Raw genomic sequence first — 17,587 nt, 5'->3', positions numbered from 1 at the left:
TATATAATAATCACCTTTAGCCCTTAAAGAGAGGTTTTGGCCGATCGGGGCCAAAGGGGCGGTGGGGTCAGAAGGCTCAGGGTAAGGGCCTCAGTAGCCTCACCTCTCTTGTTGCCCTAGGTTGCACTGTGGTCTGGGACCTGGCCAAACGCCAATCCTTTTTAACCACACCTGCAGCTCTGCCTAGGCCGAGAAGCAACAGCAGAGAGCTTCCTTCCTGCCCCTTCCTGTGCTTCCCACCAACCTCCTAAATTGACCCCTGTAGAGGAGCTAGCTGCCTTGTCCTTCCCAACAACAATTTATCCAGGCACTCACCCCAGACAGCAGGCTCGAAAAGCACAGGCAAGGCTTCTCTGCAGCTCCCCAAAATAGACAGATACAGTGTCTGAGAAGCTGTAGGCCTGGGCAGCGTACTCCTTGAGAGTTTTCATGCTGGCATTGCACAGTGCATTGTTTCACATTCTTGTCTTTGTTTTACCTGTGCTCTCAACGTTGTTGAATAATACATGCTTATTCCTGGGAAAGGAGGCATCCAAGGAAAAACCTAACACATCATTGTGAAAGAGCACCGACGTAGTCGGCAGGATTTGAACCTGCGCGGGGACACCCCAATGGATTTCGAGTCCATCGCCTTAACCACTCGGCCACGACTACTCACGAGGGGTGGCTGCCACTTAAGCTGAGGTTCTCACTCTCACAGCAGTCTTTTTCTTTCCCTCAGTTCACTCTGCTCCACTGCCTTCCCATCTTTGCCTATCCGTTCTACTGCAAAAAATACACTCGGTCCATACCTGCATACTGACGTGACTCAAAGGCACTATTATAAAGTTCATGTTCCTGGCCAGAGAAAATCAAAAAGGAGGTTGTAAAAGAATGCAGTTATGACACTTTAGGAAAATAATGACACTGTCAGACGCCCCAATAAGGCTACTTCCTTCATGCATCTGATACCTCAGATGGAACTTACTGGCGAGATGATAACTGAAGTTCTTTCCCAATCTCCTTGGCTATTACTCGACATGTGTCTTCTCGACAGCTGGGGTGCACAAGTGGCAGGAGTGCCAGACAGGTAGTCTCATGCCTTCTCCGGCCACTCTTTTGATCCCATTCCCTGCCCAGTGTTTCGCCTTCCTTAGCTCTATTGAGAGTGATAGCTATATTCGGCCTGCTTGTGCAGATGCCATTTAATATGAAGTATAAAATATCACCAAAGGTGAAGTAGCACGTAGTCGGCAGGATTTGAACCTACGCGGGGAGACCCCAATGGATTTCAAGTCCATCGCCTTAACCACTCGGCCACGACTACTTGCTTAAAGCTATGGTCCATTTTCAACGTAGCTCGTTTCTATTTCTGCTGGCGGTCTAGCCTCTGGACAGAAGCAGTCCTTTTCTAGAGAGGAAGGCCACAATGGCAAAAGTTTGAGCCCTCCCAGGCCGCTGACCCTATTAGTCCTGCTTTTGGAGCCCGCATTTATGCCAGAAGGTATTTCAAAGAATTATGGGAAAATACTGTTCACAAAAGGGACAGCGTAGTTGGCAGGATTCGAACCTGCGCGGGGATACCCCAATGGATTTCTAGTCCATCGCCTTAACCACTCGGCCACAACTACCCACACAAGTGAATCTCAACAGGGCACTTTACCTCCATCCGTAGTCTTTTTTCTTTCCGTTCACTGGACCATTTTCCCTGCTCTCCTATACATCATTCCTATTCCACAGAAGACTTTCTAAAGCGTCTCAAGCTAAAAGCAGGCATGCATGTGAAATTAGCACTCCTTGTATGTTCATGTTTTGAGACGGGGGGAAAAAATCAGGCCGGAAGAGGTGGTAGCTTTAACGTCAGGGAGATGGCAGCCACGATAGGCACCATGGCAAAACTTCTGTCTTGGAGGCCATGAATGGACTCCACAGAGAGACGGGTTGGTCTTTACAGGTATGAAAAGAAGTGCCTCGTCCAATCTAGGGCCTGTGGCTAGGCGTTTCCTGAGCTGAATTCTCCTTGGAGGAGAGTGGGCGTGTTCAGTTTCTCTGCAGACTAGTGCCTGACAGGTGAGGGAGGGGGAGCAGGATGCATTTGGCCTGGGTTCATATCTTTCTTCTGTGGCTTTAATGGTCTTTGCTTCATATTCTGTTTTACTGACTGCTTTGCATAGAGGCTGCTCCCTTGTTCTCCCACGCAGGAGGCCCTGAAGAGGAATCCCAAAAATGTCATCTGACGTAGTCGGCAGGATTTGAACATACTCGTGGAGACGGCAAATGATATCTAGTCCATCGCCTTAACCACTTGGTAACGACTACTTGGCTCTGCAAGCGGTGCCCCTTTCAACATAGCCCTTCATGTCTTCACAGGCAACCTCACTGGCTCCAGTCATTCCGCTCTGCTCCTTCCTCTTCCTCAGCAATCCTTTGCACTGGCAAGGTGCTTCTCAAAAAACAAATATAGGCACTCCTGCCAATCCACAAGTATTCCGAAGGCTTTGCTGAGGCCCTCTGCAGCCCTTCTTCTTTACAGCACATCAACTGCTGACCTTTGTTTGCCCTAAGGCTTCTGCTTCCATATTGGAGTCATCCCAGGCTTTGGTGATCCCAGCCGTCAGCCCAGCACCTCAGTTGAGCCTTTGAAAGGCTGTCAGGCCCTGCTCCTCTTTCTGTCTTGATATTCTAGCCACATTACTTAATAGGTGAGTGGAGGCGGGCCCAAGAGAGGGTAGTCTCTATGCAAATGAAGTGCTTGGGCATACCTGGGAGTGTCCTTCTGCAAGCCATTCAGCCTCCTGGCTGGTGGCAGGTTTGTTGAGGAGAGCAAGGCCGTGTTGGGCCAGTCCCAAAGCAAAGGCGAGCTCCTTCAGCAGGAGTCCATTTATGCGAGGGACCCTAAGTTACTCAGGCATATATAATAATCACCTTTAGCCCTTATAGAGAGGTTTTGGCCGATCGTGGCCGATCGGGGCCAAAGGGGCGGTGGGGTCAGAAGGCTCTGGGTAAGGGCCTCAGTAGCCTCACCTCTCTTGTTGCCCTAGGTTGCACTGTGGTCTGGGACCTGGCCAAACGCCAATCCTTTTTAACCACACCTGCAGCTCTGCCTAGGCCAAGAAGCAACAGCAGAGAGCTTCCTTCCTGCCCCTTCCTGTGCTTCCCACCAACCTCCTAAATTGACCCCTGTAGAGGAGCTAGCTGCCTTGTCCTTCCCAACAACAATTTATCCAAGCACTCACCCCAGACAGCAGGCTCGAAAAGCACAGGCAAGGCTTCTCTGCAGCTCCCCAAAATAGACAGATACAGTGTCTGAGAAGCTGTAGGCCTGGGCAGCGTACTCCTTGAGAGTTTTCATGCTGGCATTGCACAGTGCATTGTTTCACATTCTTGTCTTTGTTTTACCTGTGCTCTCAACGTTGTTGAATAATACATGCTTATTCCTGGGAAAGGAGGCATCCAAGGAAAAACCTAACACATCATTGTGAAAGAGCACCGACGTAGTCGGCAGGATTTGAACCTGCGCGGGGACACCCCAATGGATTTCGAGTCCATCGCCTTAACCACTCGGCCACGACTACTCACGAGGGGTGGCTGCCACTTAAGCTGAGGTTCTCACTCTCACAGCAGTCTTTTTCTTTCCCTCAGTTCACTCTGCTCCACTGCCTTCCCATCTTTGCCTATCCGTTCTACTGCAAAAAATACACTCGGTCCATACCTGCATACTGACGTGACTCAAAGGCACTATTATAAAGTTCATGTTCCTGGCCAGAGAAAATCAAAAAGGAGGTTGTAAAAGAATGCAGTTATGACACTTTAGGAAAATAATGACACTGTCAGACGCCCCAATAAGGCTACTTCCTTCATGCATCTGATACCTCAGATGGAACTTACTGGCGAGATGATAACTGAAGTTCTTTCCCAATCTCCTTGGCTATTACTCGACATGTGTCTTCTCGAGAGCTGGGGTGCACAAGTGGCAGGAGTGCCAGACAGGTAGTCTCATGCCTTCTCCGGCCACTCTTTTGATCCCATTCCCTGCCCAGTGTTTCGCCTTCCTTAGCTCTATTGAGAGTGATAGCTATATTCGGCCTGCTTGTGCAGATGCCATTTAATATGAAGTATAAAATATCACCAAAGGTGAAGTAGCACGTAGTCGGCAGGATTTGAACCTACGCGGGGAGACCCCAATGGATTTCAAGTCCATCGCCTTAACCACTCGGCCACGACTACTTGCTTAAAGCTATGGTCCATTTTCAACGTAGCTCGTTTCTATTTCTGCTGGCGGTCTAGCCTCGGAACAGAAGCAGTCCTTTTCTAGAGAGGAAGGCCACAATGGCAAAAGTTTGAGCCCTCCCAGGCCGCTGACCCTATTAGTCCTGCTTTTGGAGCCCGCATTTATGCCAGAAGGTATTTCAAAGAATTATGGGAAAATACTGTTCACAAAAGGGACAGCGTAGTTGGCAGGATTTGAACCTGCACGGGGATACCCCAATGGATTTCTAGTCCATCGCCTTAACCACTCGGCCACAACTACCCACACAAGTGAATCTCAACAGGGCACTTTACCTCCATCCGTAGTCTTTTTTCTTTCCGTTCACTGGACCATTTTCCCTGCTCTCCTATACATCATTCCTATTCCACAGAAGACTCTCTAAAGCGTCTCAAGCTAAAAGCAGGCATGCATGTGAAATTAGCACTCCTTGTATGTTCATGTTTTGAGACGGGGGGAAAAAATCAGGCCGGAAGAGGTGGTAGCTTTAACGTCAGGGAGATGGCAGCCACGATAGGCACCATGGCAAAACTTCTGTCTTGGAGGCCATGAATGGACTCCACAGAGAGACGGGTTGGTCTTTACAGGTATGAAAAGAAGTGCCTCGTCCAATCTAGGGCCTGTGGCTAGGCGTTTCCTGAGCTGAATTCTCCTTGGAGGAGAGTGGGCGTGTTCAGTTTCTCTGCAGACTAGTGCCTGACAGGTGAGGGAGGGGGAGCAGGATGCATTTGGCCTGGGTTCATATCTTTCTTCTGTGGCTTTAATGGTCTTTGCTTCATATTCTGTTTTACTGACTGCTTTGCATAGAGGCTGCTCCCTTGTTCTCCCACGCAGGAGGCCCTGAAGAGGAATCCCAAAAATGTCATCTGACGTAGTCGGCAGGATTTGAACATACTCGTGGAGACGGCAAATGATATCTAGTCCATCGCCTTAACCACTTGGTAACGACTACTTGGCTCTGCAAGCGGTGCCCCTTTCAACATAGCCCTTCATGTCTTCACAGGCAACCTCACTGGCTCCAGTCATTCCGCTCTGCTCCTTCCTCTTCCTCAGCAATCCTTTGCACTGGCAAGGTGCTTCTCAAAAAACAAATATAGGCACTCCTGCCAATCCACAAGTATTCCGAAGGCTTTGCTGAGGCCCTCTGCAGCCCTTCTTCTTTACAGCACATCAACTGCTGACCTTTGTTTGCCCTAAGGCTTCTGCTTCCATATTGGAGTCATCCCAGGCTTTGGTGATCCCAGCCGTCAGCCCAGCACCTCAGTTGAGCCTTTGAAAGGCTGTCAGGCCCTGCTCCTCTTTCTGTCTTGATATTCTAGCCACATTACTTAATAGGTGAGTGGAGGCGGGCCCAAGAGAGGGTAGTCTCTATGCAAATGAAGTGCTTGGGCATACCTGGGAGTGTCCTTCTGCAAGCCATTCAGCCTCCTGGCTGGTGGCAGGTTTGTTGAGGAGAGCAAGGCCGTGTTGGGCCAGTCCCAAAGCAAAGGCGAGCTCCTTCAGCAGGAGTCCATTTATGCGAGGGACCCTAAGTTACTCAGGCATATATAATAATCACCTTTAGCCCTTAAAGAGAGGTTTTGGCCGATCGGGGCCAAAGGGGCGGTGGGGTCAGAAGGCTCAGGGTAAGGGCCTCAGTAGCCTCACCTCTCTTGTTGCCCTAGGTTGCACTGTGGTCTGGGACCTGGCCAAACGCCAATCCTTTTTAACCACACCTGCAGCTCTGCCTAGGCCGAGAAGCAACAGCAGAGAGCTTCCTTCCTGCCCCTTCCTGTGCTTCCCACCAACCTCCTAAATTGACCCCTGTAGAGGAGCTAGCTGCCTTGTCCTTCCCAACAACAATTTATCCAGGCACTCACCCCAGACAGCAGGCTCGAAAAGCACAGGCAAGGCTTCTCTGCAGCTCCCCAAAATAGACAGATACAGTGTCTGAGAAGCTGTAGGCCTGGGCAGCGTACTCCTTGAGAGTTTTCATGCTGGCATTGCACAGTGCATTGTTTCACATTCTTGTCTTTGTTTTACCTGTGCTCTCAACGTTGTTGAATAATACATGCTTATTCCTGGGAAAGGAGGCATCCAAGGAAAAACCTAACACATCATTGTGAAAGAGCACCGACGTAGTCGGCAGGATTTGAACCTGCGCGGGGACACCCCAATGGATTTCGAGTCCATCGCCTTAACCACTCGGCCACGACTACTCACGAGGGGTGGCTGCCACTTAAGCTGAGGTTCTCACTCTCACAGCAGTCTTTTTCTTTCCCTCAGTTCACTCTGCTCCACTGCCTTCCCATCTTTGCCTATCCGTTCTACTGCAAAAAATACACTCGGTCCATACCTGCATACTGACGTGACTCAAAGGCACTATTATAAAGTTCATGTTCCTGGCCAGAGAAAATCAAAAAGGAGGTTGTAAAAGAATGCAGTTATGACACTTTAGGAAAATAATGACACTGTCAGACGCCCCAATAAGGCTACTTCCTTCATGCATCTGATACCTCAGATGGAACTTACTGGCGAGATGATAACTGAAGTTCTTTCCCAATCTCCTTGGCTATTACTCGACATGTGTCTTCTCGAGAGCTGGGGTGCACAAGTGGCAGGAGTGCCAGACAGGTAGTCTCATGCCTTCTCCGGCCACTCTTTTGATCCCATTCCCTGCCCAGTGTTTCGCCTTCCTTAGCTCTATTGAGAGTGATAGCTATATTCGGCCTGCTTGTGCAGATGCCATTTAATATGAAGTATAAAATATCACCAAAGGTGAAGTAGCACGTAGTCGGCAGGATTTGAACCTACGCGGGGAGACCCCAATGGATTTCAAGTCCATCGCCTTAACCACTCGGCCACGACTACTTGCTTAAAGCTATGGTCCATTTTCAACGTAGCTCGTTTCTATTTCTGCTGGCGGTCTAGCCTCTGGACAGAAGCAGTCCTTTTCTAGAGAGGAAGGCCACAATGGCAAAAGTTTGAGCCCTCCCAGGCCGCTGACCCTATTAGTCCTGCTTTTGGAGCCCGCATTTATGCCAGAAGGTATTTCAAAGAATTATGGGAAAATACTGTTCACAAAAGGGACAGCGTAGTTGGCAGGATTCGAACCTGCGCGGGGATACCCCAATGGATTTCTAGTCCATCGCCTTAACCACTCGGCCACAACTACCCACACAAGTGAATCTCAACAGGGCACTTTACCTCCATCCGTAGTCTTTTTTCTTTCCGTTCACTGGACCATTTTCCCTGCTCTCCTATACATCATTCCTATTCCACAGAAGACTTTCTAAAGCGTCTCAAGCTAAAAGCAGGCATGCATGTGAAATTAGCACTCCTTGTATGTTCATGTTTTGAGACGGGGGGAAAAAATCAGGCCGGAAGAGGTGGTAGCTTTAACGTCAGGGAGATGGCAGCCACGATAGGCACCATGGCAAAACTTCTGTCTTGGAGGCCATGAATGGACTCCACAGAGAGACGGGTTGGTCTTTACAGGTATGAAAAGAAGTGCCTCGTCCAATCTAGGGCCTGTGGCTAGGCGTTTCCTGAGCTGAATTCTCCTTGGAGGAGAGTGGGCGTGTTCAGTTTCTCTGCAGACTAGTGCCTGACAGGTGAGGGAGGGGGAGCAGGATGCATTTGGCCTGGGTTCATATCTTTCTTCTGTGGCTTTAATGGTCTTTGCTTCATATTCTGTTTTACTGACTGCTTTGCATAGAGGCTGCTCCCTTGTTCTCCCACGCAGGAGGCCCTGAAGAGGAATCCCAAAAATGTCATCTGACGTAGTCGGCAGGATTTGAACATACTCGTGGAGACGGCAAATGATATCTAGTCCATCGCCTTAACCACTTGGTAACGACTACTTGGCTCTGCAAGCGGTGCCCCTTTCAACATAGCCCTTCATGTCTTCACAGGCAACCTCACTGGCTCCAGTCATTCCGCTCTGCTCCTTCCTCTTCCTCAGCAATCCTTTGCACTGGCAAGGTGCTTCTCAAAAAACAAATATAGGCACTCCTGCCAATCCACAAGTATTCCGAAGGCTTTGCTGAGGCCCTCTGCAGCCCTTCTTCTTTACAGCACATCAACTGCTGACCTTTGTTTGCCCTAAGGCTTCTGCTTCCATATTGGAGTCATCCCAGGCTTTGGTGATCCCAGCCGTCAGCCCAGCACCTCAGTTGAGCCTTTGAAAGGCTGTCAGGCCCTGCTCCTCTTTCTGTCTTGATATTCTAGCCACATTACTTAATAGGTGAGTGGAGGCGGGCCCAAGAGAGGGTAGTCTCTATGCAAATGAAGTGCTTGGGCATACCTGGGAGTGTCCTTCTGCAAGCCATTCAGCCTCCTGGCTGGTGGCAGGTTTGTTGAGGAGAGCAAGGCCGTGTTGGGCCAGTCCCAAAGCAAAGGCGAGCTCCTTCAGCAGGAGTCCATTTATGCGAGGGACCCTAAGTTACTCAGGCATATATAATAATCACCTTTAGCCCTTATAGAGAGGTTTTGGCCGATCGTGGCCGATCGGGGCCAAAGGGGCGGTGGGGTCAGAAGGCTCTGGGTAAGGGCCTCAGTAGCCTCACCTCTCTTGTTGCCCTAGGTTGCACTGTGGTCTGGGACCTGGCCAAACGCCAATCCTTTTTAACCACACCTGCAGCTCTGCCTAGGCCGAGAAGCAACAGCAGAGAGCTTCCTTCCTGCCCCTTCCTGTGCTTCCCACCAACCTCCTAAATTGACCCCTGTAGAGGAGCTAGCTGCCTTGTCCTTCCCAACAACAATTTATCCAGGCACTCACCCCAGACAGCAGGCTCGAAAAGCACAGGCAAGGCTTCTCTGCAGCTCCCCAAAATAGACAGATACAGTGTCTGAGAAGCTGTAGGCCTGGGCAGCGTACTCCTTGAGAGTTTTCATGCTGGCATTGCACAGTGCATTGTTTCACATTCTTGTCTTTGTTTTACCTGTGCTCTCAACGTTGTTGAATAATACATGCTTATTCCTGGGAAAGGAGGCATCCAAGGAAAAACCTAACACATCATTGTGAAAGAGCACCGACGTAGTCGGCAGGATTTGAACCTGCGCGGGGACACCCCAATGGATTTCGAGTCCATCGCCTTAACCACTCGGCCACGACTACTCACGAGGGGTGGCTGCCACTTAAGCTGAGGTTCTCACTCTCACAGCAGTCTTTTTCTTTCCCTCAGTTCACTCTGCTCCACTGCCTTCCCATCTTTGCCTATCCGTTCTACTGCAAAAAATACACTCGGTCCATACCTGCATACTGACGTGACTCAAAGGCACTATTATAAAGTTCATGTTCCTGGCCAGAGAAAATCAAAAAGGAGGTTGTAAAAGAATGCAGTTATGACACTTTAGGAAAATAATGACACTGTCAGACGCCCCAATAAGGCTACTTCCTTCATGCATCTGATACCTCAGATGGAACTTACTGGCGAGATGATAACTGAAGTTCTTTCCCAATCTCCTTGGCTATTACTCGACATGTGTCTTCTCGAGAGCTGGGGTGCACAAGTGGCAGGAGTGCCAGACAGGTAGTCTCATGCCTTCTCCGGCCACTCTTTTGATCCCATTCCCTGCCCAGTGTTTCGCCTTCCTTAGCTCTATTGAGAGTGATAGCTATATTCGGCCTGCTTGTGCAGATGCCATTTAATATGAAGTATAAAATATCACCAAAGGTGAAGTAGCACGTAGTCGGCAGGATTTGAACCTACGCGGGGAGACCCCAATGGATTTCAAGTCCATCGCCTTAACCACTCGGCCACGACTACTTGCTTAAAGCTATGGTCCATTTTCAACATAGCTCGTTTCTATTTCTGCTGGCGGTCTAGCCTCTGGACAGAAGCAGTCCTTTTCTAGAGAGGAAGGCCACAATGGCAAAAGTTTGAGCCCTCCCAGGCCGCTGACCCTATTAGTCCTGCTTTTGGAGCCCGCATTTATGCCAGAAGGTATTTCAAAGAATTATGGGAAAATACTGTTCACAAAAGGGACAGCGTAGTTGGCAGGATTCGAACCTGCGCGGGGATACCCCAATGGATTTCTAGTCCATCGCCTTAACCACTCGGCCACAACTACCCACACAAGTGAATCTCAACAGGGCACTTTACCTCCATCCGTAGTCTTTTTTCTTTCCGTTCACTGGACCATTTTCCCTGCTCTCCTATACATCATTCCTATTCCACAGAAGACTTTCTAAAGCGTCTCAAGCTAAAAGCAGGCATGCATGTGAAATTAGCACTCCTTGTATGTTCATGTTTTGAGACGGGGGGAAAAAATCAGGCCGGAAGAGGTGGTAGCTTTAACGTCAGGGAGATGGCAGCCACGATAGGCACCATGGCAAAACTTCTGTCTTGGAGGCCATGAATGGACTCCACAGAGAGACGGGTTGGTCTTTACAGGTATGAAAAGAAGTGCCTCGTCCAATCTAGGGCCTGTGGCTAGGCGTTTCCTGAGCTGAATTCTCCTTGGAGGAGAGTGGGCGTGTTCAGTTTCTCTGCAGACTAGTGCCTGACAGGTGAGGGAGGGGGAGCAGGATGCATTTGGCCTGGGTTCATATCTTTCTTCTGTGGCTTTAATGGTCTTTGCTTCATATTCTGTTTTACTGACTGCTTTGCATAGAGGCTGCTCCCTTGTTCTCCCACGCAGGAGGCCCTGAAGAGGAATCCCAAAAATGTCATCTGACGTAGTCGGCAGGATTTGAACATACTCGTGGAGACGGCAAATGATATCTAGTCCATCGCCTTAACCACTTGGTAACGACTACTTGGCTCTGCAAGCGGTGCCCCTTTCAACATAGCCCTTCATGTCTTCACAGGCAACCTCACTGGCTCCAGTCATTCCGCTCTGCTCCTTCCTCTTCCTCAGCAATCCTTTGCACTGGCAAGGTGCTTCTCAAAAAACAAATATAGGCACTCCTGCCAATCCACAAGTATTCCGAAGGCTTTGCTGAGGCCCTCTGCAGCCCTTCTTCTTTACAGCACATCAACTGCTGACCTTTGTTTGCCCTAAGGCTTCTGCTTCCATATTGGAGTCATCCCAGGCTTTGGTGATCCCAGCCGTCAGCCCAGCACCTCAGTTGAGCCTTTGAAAGGCTGTCAGGCCCTGCTCCTCTTTCTGTCTTGATATTCTAGCCACATTACTTAATAGGTGAGTGGAGGCGGGCCCAAGAGAGGGTAGTCTCTATGCAAATGAAGTGCTTGGGCATACCTGGGAGTGTCCTTCTGCAAGCCATTCAGCCTCCTGGCTGGTGGCAGGTTTGTTGAGGAGAGCAAGGCCGTGTTGGGCCAGTCCCAAAGCAAAGGCGAGCTCCTTCAGCAGGAGTCCATTTATGCGAGGGACCCTAAGTTACTCAGGCATATATAATAATCACCTTTAGCCCTTAAAGAGAGGTTTTGGCCGATCGGGGCCAAAGGGGCGGTGGGGTCAGAAGGCTCAGGGTAAGGGCCTCAGTAGCCTCACCTCTCTTGTTGCCCTAGGTTGCACTGTGGTCTGGGACCTGGCCAAACGCCAATCCTTTTTAACCACACCTGCAGCTCTGCCTAGGCCGAGAAGCAACAGCAGAGAGCTTCCTTCCTGCCCCTTCCTGTGCTTCCCACCAACCTCCTAAATTGACCCCTGTAGAGGAGCTAGCTGCCTTGTCCTTCCCAACAACAATTTATCCAGGCACTCACCCCAGACAGCAGGCTCGAAAAGCACAGGCAAGGCTTCTCTGCAGCTCCCCAAAATAGACAGATACAGTGTCTGAGAAGCTGTAGGCCTGGGCAGCGTACTCCTTGAGAGTTTTCATGCTGGCATTGCACAGTGCATTGTTTCACATTCTTGTCTTTGTTTTACCTGTGCTCTCAACGTTGTTGAATAATACATGCTTATTCCTGGGAAAGGAGGCATCCAAGGAAAAACCTAACACATCATTGTGAAAGAGCACCGACGTAGTCGGCAGGATTTGAACCTGCGCGGGGACACCCCAATGGATTTCGAGTCCATCGCCTTAACCACTCGGCCACGACTACTCACGAGGGGTGGCTGCCACTTAAGCTGAGGTTCTCACTCTCACAGCAGTCTTTTTCTTTCCCTCAGTTCACTCTGCTCCACTGCCTTCCCATCTTTGCCTATCCGTTCTACTGCAAAAAATACACTCGGTCCATACCTGCATACTGACGTGACTCAAAGGCACTATTATAAAGTTCATGTTCCTGGCCAGAGAAAATCAAAAAGGAGGTTGTAAAAGAATGCAGTTATGACACTTTAGGAAAATAATGACACTGTCAGACGCCCCAATAAGGCTACTTCCTTCATGCATCTGATACCTCAGATGGAACTTACTGGCGAGATGATAACTGAAGTTCTTTCCCAATCTCCTTGGCTATTACTCGACATGTGTCTTCTCGACAGCTGGGGTGCACAAGTGGCAGGAGTGCCAGACAGGTAGTCTCATGCCTTCTCCGGCCACTCTTTTGATCCCATTCCCTGCCCAGTGTTTCGCCTTCCTTAGCTCTATTGAGAGTGATAGCTATATTCGGCCTGCTTGTGCAGATGCCATTTAATATGAAGTATAAAATATCACCAAAGGTGAAGTAGCACGTAGTCGGCAGGATTTGAACCTACGCGGGGAGACCCCAATGGATTTCAAGTCCATCGCCTTAACCACTCGGCCACGACTACTTGCTTAAAGCTATGGTCCATTTTCAACGTAGCTCGTTTCTATTTCTGCTGGCGGTCTAGCCTCTGGACAGAAGCAGTCCTTTTCTAGAGAGGAAGGCCACAATGGCAAAAGTTTGAGCCCTCCCAGGCCGCTGACCCTATTAGTCCTGCTTTTGGAGCCCGCATTTATGCCAGAAGGTATTTCAAAGAATTATGGGAAAATACTGTTCACAAAAGGGACAGCGTAGTTGGCAGGATTCGAACCTGCGCGGGGATACCCCAATGGATTTCTAGTCCATCGCCTTAACCACTCGGCCACAACTACCCACACAAGTGAATCTCAACAGGGCACTTTACCTCCATCCGTAGTCTTTTTTCTTTCCGTTCACTGGACCATTTTCCCTGCTCTCCTATACATCATTCCTATTCCACAGAAGACTTTCTAAAGCGTCTCAAGCTAAAAGCAGGCATGCATGTGAAATTAGCACTCCTTGTATGTTCATGTTTTGAGACGGGGGAAAAAAATCAGGCCGGAAGAGGTGGTAGCTTTAACGTCAGGGAGATGGCAGCCACGATAGGCACCATGGCAAAACTTCTGTCTTGGAGGCCATGAATGGACTCCACAGAGAGACGGGTTGGTCTTTACAGGTATGAAAAGAAGTGCCTCGTCCAATCTAGGGCCTGTGGCTAGGCGTTTCCTGAGCTGAATTCTCCTTGGAGGAGAGTGGGCGTGTTCAGTTTCTCTGCAGACTAGTGCCTGACAGGTGAGGGAGGGGGAGCAGGATGCATTTGGCCTGGGTTCATATCTTTCTTCTGTGGCTTTAATGGTCTTTGCTTCATATTCTGTTTTACTGTCTGCTTTGCATAGAGGCTGCTCCCTTGTTCTCCCACGCAGGAGGCCCTGAAGAGGAATCCCAAAAATGTCATCTGACGTAGTCGGCAGGATTTGAACATACTCGTGGAGACGCCAAATGATATCTAGTCCATCGCCTTAACCACTTGGTAACGACTACTTGGCTCTGCAAGCGGTGCCCCTTTCAACATAGCCCTTCATGTCTTCACAGGCAACCTCACTGGCTCCAGTCATTCCGCTCTGCTCCTTCCTCTTCCTCAGCAATCCTTTGCACTGGCAAGGTGCTTCTCAAAAAACAAATATAGGCACTCCTGCCAATCCACAAGTATTCCGAAGGCTTTGCTGAGGCCCTCTGCAGCCCTTCTTCTTTACAGCACATCAACTGCTGACCTTTGTTTGCCCTAAGGCTTCTGCTTCCATATTGGAGTCATCCCAGGCTTTGGTGATCCCAGCCGTCAGCCCAGCACCTCAGTTGAGCCTTTGAAAGGCTGTCAGGCCCTGCTCCTCTTTCTGTCTTGATATTCTAGCCACATTACTTAATAGGTGAGTGGAGGCGGGCCCAAGAGAGGGTAGTCTCTATGCAAATGAAGTGCTTGGGCATACCTGGGAGTGTCCTTCTGCAAGCCATTCAGCCTCCTGGCTGGTGGCAGGTTTGTTGAGGAGAGCAAGGCCGTGTTGGGCCAGTCCCAAAGCAAAGGCGAGCTCCTTCAGCAGGAGTCCATTTATGCGAGGGACCCTAAGTTACTCAGGCATATATAATAATCACCTTTAGCCCTTATAGAGAGGTTTTGGCCGATCGTGGCCGATCGTGGCCAAAGGGGCGGTGGGGTCAGAAGGCTCAGGGTAAGGGCCTCAGTAGCCTCACCTCTCTTGTTGCCCTAGGTTGCACTGTGGTCTGGGACCTGGCCAAACGCCAATCCTTTTTAACCACACCTGCAGCTCTGCCTAGGCCAAGAAGCAACAGCAGAGAGCTTCCTTCCTGCCCCTTCCTGTGCTTCCCACCAACCTCCTAAATTGACCCCTGTAGAGGAGCTAGCTGCCTTGTCCTTCCCAACAACAATTTATCCAGGCACTCACCCCAGACAGCAGGCTCGAAAAGCACAGGCAAGGCTTCTCTGCAGCTCCCCAAAATAGACAGATACAGTGTCTGAGAAGCTGTAGGCCTGGGCAGCGTACTCCTTGAGAGTTTTCATGCTGGCATTGCACAGTGCATTGTTTCACATTCTTGTCTTTGTTTTACCTGTGCTCTCAACGTTGTTGAATAATACATGCTTATTCCTGGGAAAGGAGGCATCCAAGGAAAAACCTAACACATCATTGTGAAAGAGCACCGACGTAGTCGGCAGGATTTGAACCTGCGCGGGGACACCCCAATGGATTTCGAGTCCATCGCCTTAACCACTCGGCCACGACTACTCACGAGGGGTGGCTGCCACTTAAGCTGAGGTTCTCACTCTCACAGCAGTCTTTTTCTTTCCCTCAGTTCACTCTGCTCCACTGCCTTCCCATCTTTGCCTATCCGTTCTACTGCAAAAAATACACTCGGTCCATACCTGCATACTGACGTGACTCAAAGGCACTATTATAAAGTTCATGTTCCTGGCCAGAGAAAATCAAAAAGGAGGTTGTAAAAGAATGCAGTTATGACACTTTAGGAAAATAATGACACTGTCAGACGCCCCAATAAGGCTACTTCCTTCATGCATCTGATACCTCAGATGGAACTTACTGGCGAGATGATAACTGAAGTTCTTTCCCAATCTCCTTGGCTATTACTCGACATGTGTCTTCTCGAGAGCTGGGGTGCACAAGTGGCAGGAGTGCCAGACAGGTAGTCTCATGCCTTCTCCGGCCACTCTTTTGATCCCATTCCCTGCCCAGTGTTTCGCCTTCCTTAGCTCTATTGAGAGTGATAGCTATATTCGGCCTGCTTGTGCAGATGCCATTTAATATGAAGTATAAAATATCACCAAAGGTGAAGTAGCACGTAGTCGGCAGGATTTGAACCTACGCGGGGAGACCCCAATGGATTTCAAGTCCATCGCCTTAACCACTCGGCCACGACTACTTGCTTAAAGCTATGGTCCATTTTCAACATAGCTCGTTTCTATTTCTGCTGGCGGTCTAGCCTCTGGACAGAAGCAGTCCTTTTCTAGAGAGGAAGGCCACAATGGCAAAAGTTTGAGCCCTCCCAGGCCGCTGACCCTATTAGTCCTGCTTTTGGAGCCCGCATTTATGCCAGAAGGTATTTCAAAGAATTATGGGAAAATACAGTTCACAAAAGGGACAGCGTAGTTGGCAGGATTCGAACCTGCGCAGGGATACCCCAATGGATTTCTAGTCCATCGCCTTAACCACTCGGCCACAACTACCCACACAAGTGAATCTCAACAGGGCACTTTACCTCCATCCGTAGTCTTTTTTCTTTCCGTTCACTGGACCATTTTCCCTGCTCTCCTATACATCATTCCTATTCCACAGAAGACTTTCTAAAGCGTCTCAAGCTAAAAGCAGGCATGCATGTGAAATTAGCACTCCTTGTATGTTCATGTTTTGAGACGGGGGGAAAAAATCAGGCCGGAAGAGGTGGTAGCTTTAACGTCAGGGAGATGGCAGCCACGATAGGCACCATGGCAAAACTTCTGTCTTGGAGGCCATGAATGGACTCCACAGAGAGACGGGTTGGTCTTTACAGGTATGAAAAGAAGTGCCTCGTCCAATCTAGGGCCTGTGGCTAGGCGTTTCCTGAGCTGAATTCTCCTTGGAGGAGAGTGGGCGTGTTCAGTTTCTCTGCAGACTAGTGCCTGACAGGTGAGGGAGGGGGAGCAGGATGCATTTGGCCTGGGTTCATATCTTTCTTCTGTGGCTTTAATGGTCTTTGCTTCATATTCTGTTTTACTGACTGCTTTGCATAGAGGCTGCTCCCTTGTTCTCCCACGCAGGAGGCCCTGAAGAGGAATCCCAAAAATGTCATCTGACGTAGTCGGCAGGATTTGAACATACTCGTGGAGACGGCAAATGATATCTAGTCCATCGCCTTAACCACTTGGTAACGACTACTTGGCTCTGCAAGCGGTGCCCCTTTCAACATAGCCCTTCATGTCTTCACAGGCAACCTCACTGGCTCCAGTCATTCCGCTCTGCTCCTTCCTCTTCCTCAGCAATCCTTTGCACTGGCAAGGTGCTTCTCAAAAAACAAATATAGGCACTCCTGCCAATCCACAAGTATTCCGAAGGCTTTGCTGAGGCCCTCTGCAGCCCTTCTTCTTTACAGCACATCAACTGCTGACCTTTGTTTGCCCTAAGGCTTCTGCTTCCATATTGGAGTCATCCCAGGCTTTGGTGATCCCAGCCGTCAGCCCAGCACCTCAGTTGAGCCTTTGAAAGGCTGTCAGGCCCTGCTCCTCTTTCTGTCTTGATATTCTAGCCACATTACTTAATAGGTGAGTGGAGGCGGGCCCAAGAGAGGGTAGTCTCTATGCAAATGAAGTGCTTGGGCATACCTGGGAGTGTCCTTCTGCAAGCCATTCAGCCTCCTGGCTGGTGGCAGGTTTGTTGAGGAGAGCAAGGCCGTGTTGGGCCAGTCCCAAAGCAAAGGCGAGCTCCTTCAGCAGGAGTCCATTTATGCGAGGGACCCTAAGTTACTCAGGCATATATAATAATCACCTTTAGCCCTTAAAGAGAGGTTTTGGCCGATCGGGGCCAAAGGGGCGGTGGGGTCAGAAGGCTCAGGGTAAGGGCCTCAGTAGCCTCACCTCTCTTGTTGCCCTAGGTTGCACTGTGGTCTGGGACCTGGCCAAACGCCAATCCTTTTTAACCACACCTGCAGCTCTGCCTAGGCCGAGAAGCAACAGCAGAGAGCTTCCTTC

At 49.8% G+C, this 17,587-nt stretch overlaps 18 non-coding genes across 18 annotated transcripts; all 18 read right to left on the bottom strand.

The window, feature by feature from the left end:
- Nucleotides 1-572: 572 nt before the first annotated feature.
- Nucleotides 573-654, bottom strand: TRNAS-CGA (transfer RNA serine (anticodon CGA)). Its single transcript has one exon. It is a non-coding gene; the product is annotated as a tRNA-Ser (tRNA).
- Nucleotides 655-1,224: 570 nt separating this feature from the next.
- On the bottom strand, nucleotides 1,225-1,306 carry TRNAS-UGA (transfer RNA serine (anticodon UGA)). The gene has a single exon. It is a non-coding gene; the product is annotated as a tRNA-Ser (tRNA).
- A 222-nt stretch (nucleotides 1,307-1,528) lies between these two features.
- Nucleotides 1,529-1,610, bottom strand: TRNAS-AGA (transfer RNA serine (anticodon AGA)). Its single transcript has one exon. It is a non-coding gene; the product is annotated as a tRNA-Ser (tRNA).
- A 1,862-nt stretch (nucleotides 1,611-3,472) lies between these two features.
- TRNAS-CGA (transfer RNA serine (anticodon CGA)) lies at nucleotides 3,473-3,554 on the bottom strand. Its single transcript has one exon. It is a non-coding gene; the product is annotated as a tRNA-Ser (tRNA).
- A 570-nt stretch (nucleotides 3,555-4,124) lies between these two features.
- TRNAS-UGA (transfer RNA serine (anticodon UGA)) lies at nucleotides 4,125-4,206 on the bottom strand. The gene has a single exon. It is a non-coding gene; the product is annotated as a tRNA-Ser (tRNA).
- A 222-nt stretch (nucleotides 4,207-4,428) lies between these two features.
- On the bottom strand, nucleotides 4,429-4,510 carry TRNAS-AGA (transfer RNA serine (anticodon AGA)). Its single transcript has one exon. It is a non-coding gene; the product is annotated as a tRNA-Ser (tRNA).
- A 1,852-nt stretch (nucleotides 4,511-6,362) lies between these two features.
- Nucleotides 6,363-6,444, bottom strand: TRNAS-CGA (transfer RNA serine (anticodon CGA)). Its single transcript has one exon. It is a non-coding gene; the product is annotated as a tRNA-Ser (tRNA).
- Nucleotides 6,445-7,014: 570 nt separating this feature from the next.
- Nucleotides 7,015-7,096, bottom strand: TRNAS-UGA (transfer RNA serine (anticodon UGA)). The gene has a single exon. It is a non-coding gene; the product is annotated as a tRNA-Ser (tRNA).
- A 222-nt stretch (nucleotides 7,097-7,318) lies between these two features.
- Nucleotides 7,319-7,400, bottom strand: TRNAS-AGA (transfer RNA serine (anticodon AGA)). The gene has a single exon. It is a non-coding gene; the product is annotated as a tRNA-Ser (tRNA).
- A 1,862-nt stretch (nucleotides 7,401-9,262) lies between these two features.
- TRNAS-CGA (transfer RNA serine (anticodon CGA)) lies at nucleotides 9,263-9,344 on the bottom strand. Its single transcript has one exon. It is a non-coding gene; the product is annotated as a tRNA-Ser (tRNA).
- A 570-nt stretch (nucleotides 9,345-9,914) lies between these two features.
- TRNAS-UGA (transfer RNA serine (anticodon UGA)) lies at nucleotides 9,915-9,996 on the bottom strand. Its single transcript has one exon. It is a non-coding gene; the product is annotated as a tRNA-Ser (tRNA).
- Nucleotides 9,997-10,218: 222 nt separating this feature from the next.
- Nucleotides 10,219-10,300, bottom strand: TRNAS-AGA (transfer RNA serine (anticodon AGA)). The gene has a single exon. It is a non-coding gene; the product is annotated as a tRNA-Ser (tRNA).
- A 1,852-nt stretch (nucleotides 10,301-12,152) lies between these two features.
- Nucleotides 12,153-12,234, bottom strand: TRNAS-CGA (transfer RNA serine (anticodon CGA)). Its single transcript has one exon. It is a non-coding gene; the product is annotated as a tRNA-Ser (tRNA).
- Nucleotides 12,235-12,804: 570 nt separating this feature from the next.
- TRNAS-UGA (transfer RNA serine (anticodon UGA)) lies at nucleotides 12,805-12,886 on the bottom strand. Its single transcript has one exon. It is a non-coding gene; the product is annotated as a tRNA-Ser (tRNA).
- Nucleotides 12,887-13,108: 222 nt separating this feature from the next.
- On the bottom strand, nucleotides 13,109-13,190 carry TRNAS-AGA (transfer RNA serine (anticodon AGA)). Its single transcript has one exon. It is a non-coding gene; the product is annotated as a tRNA-Ser (tRNA).
- Nucleotides 13,191-15,052: 1,862 nt separating this feature from the next.
- On the bottom strand, nucleotides 15,053-15,134 carry TRNAS-CGA (transfer RNA serine (anticodon CGA)). The gene has a single exon. It is a non-coding gene; the product is annotated as a tRNA-Ser (tRNA).
- Nucleotides 15,135-15,704: 570 nt separating this feature from the next.
- On the bottom strand, nucleotides 15,705-15,786 carry TRNAS-UGA (transfer RNA serine (anticodon UGA)). The gene has a single exon. It is a non-coding gene; the product is annotated as a tRNA-Ser (tRNA).
- A 222-nt stretch (nucleotides 15,787-16,008) lies between these two features.
- Nucleotides 16,009-16,090, bottom strand: TRNAS-AGA (transfer RNA serine (anticodon AGA)). The gene has a single exon. It is a non-coding gene; the product is annotated as a tRNA-Ser (tRNA).
- Nucleotides 16,091-17,587: the final 1,497 nt, after the last annotated feature.

Source organism: Pleurodeles waltl, chromosome 7, assembly GCF_031143425.1.
Source record: "Pleurodeles waltl isolate 20211129_DDA chromosome 7, aPleWal1.hap1.20221129, whole genome shotgun sequence".
Lineage (NCBI taxonomy): Eukaryota > Metazoa > Chordata > Amphibia > Caudata > Salamandridae > Pleurodeles > Pleurodeles waltl.
The sequence above is the reverse complement of the archived record's forward strand: the minus strand, read 5'-3'. Positions and strand labels throughout refer to the sequence as shown.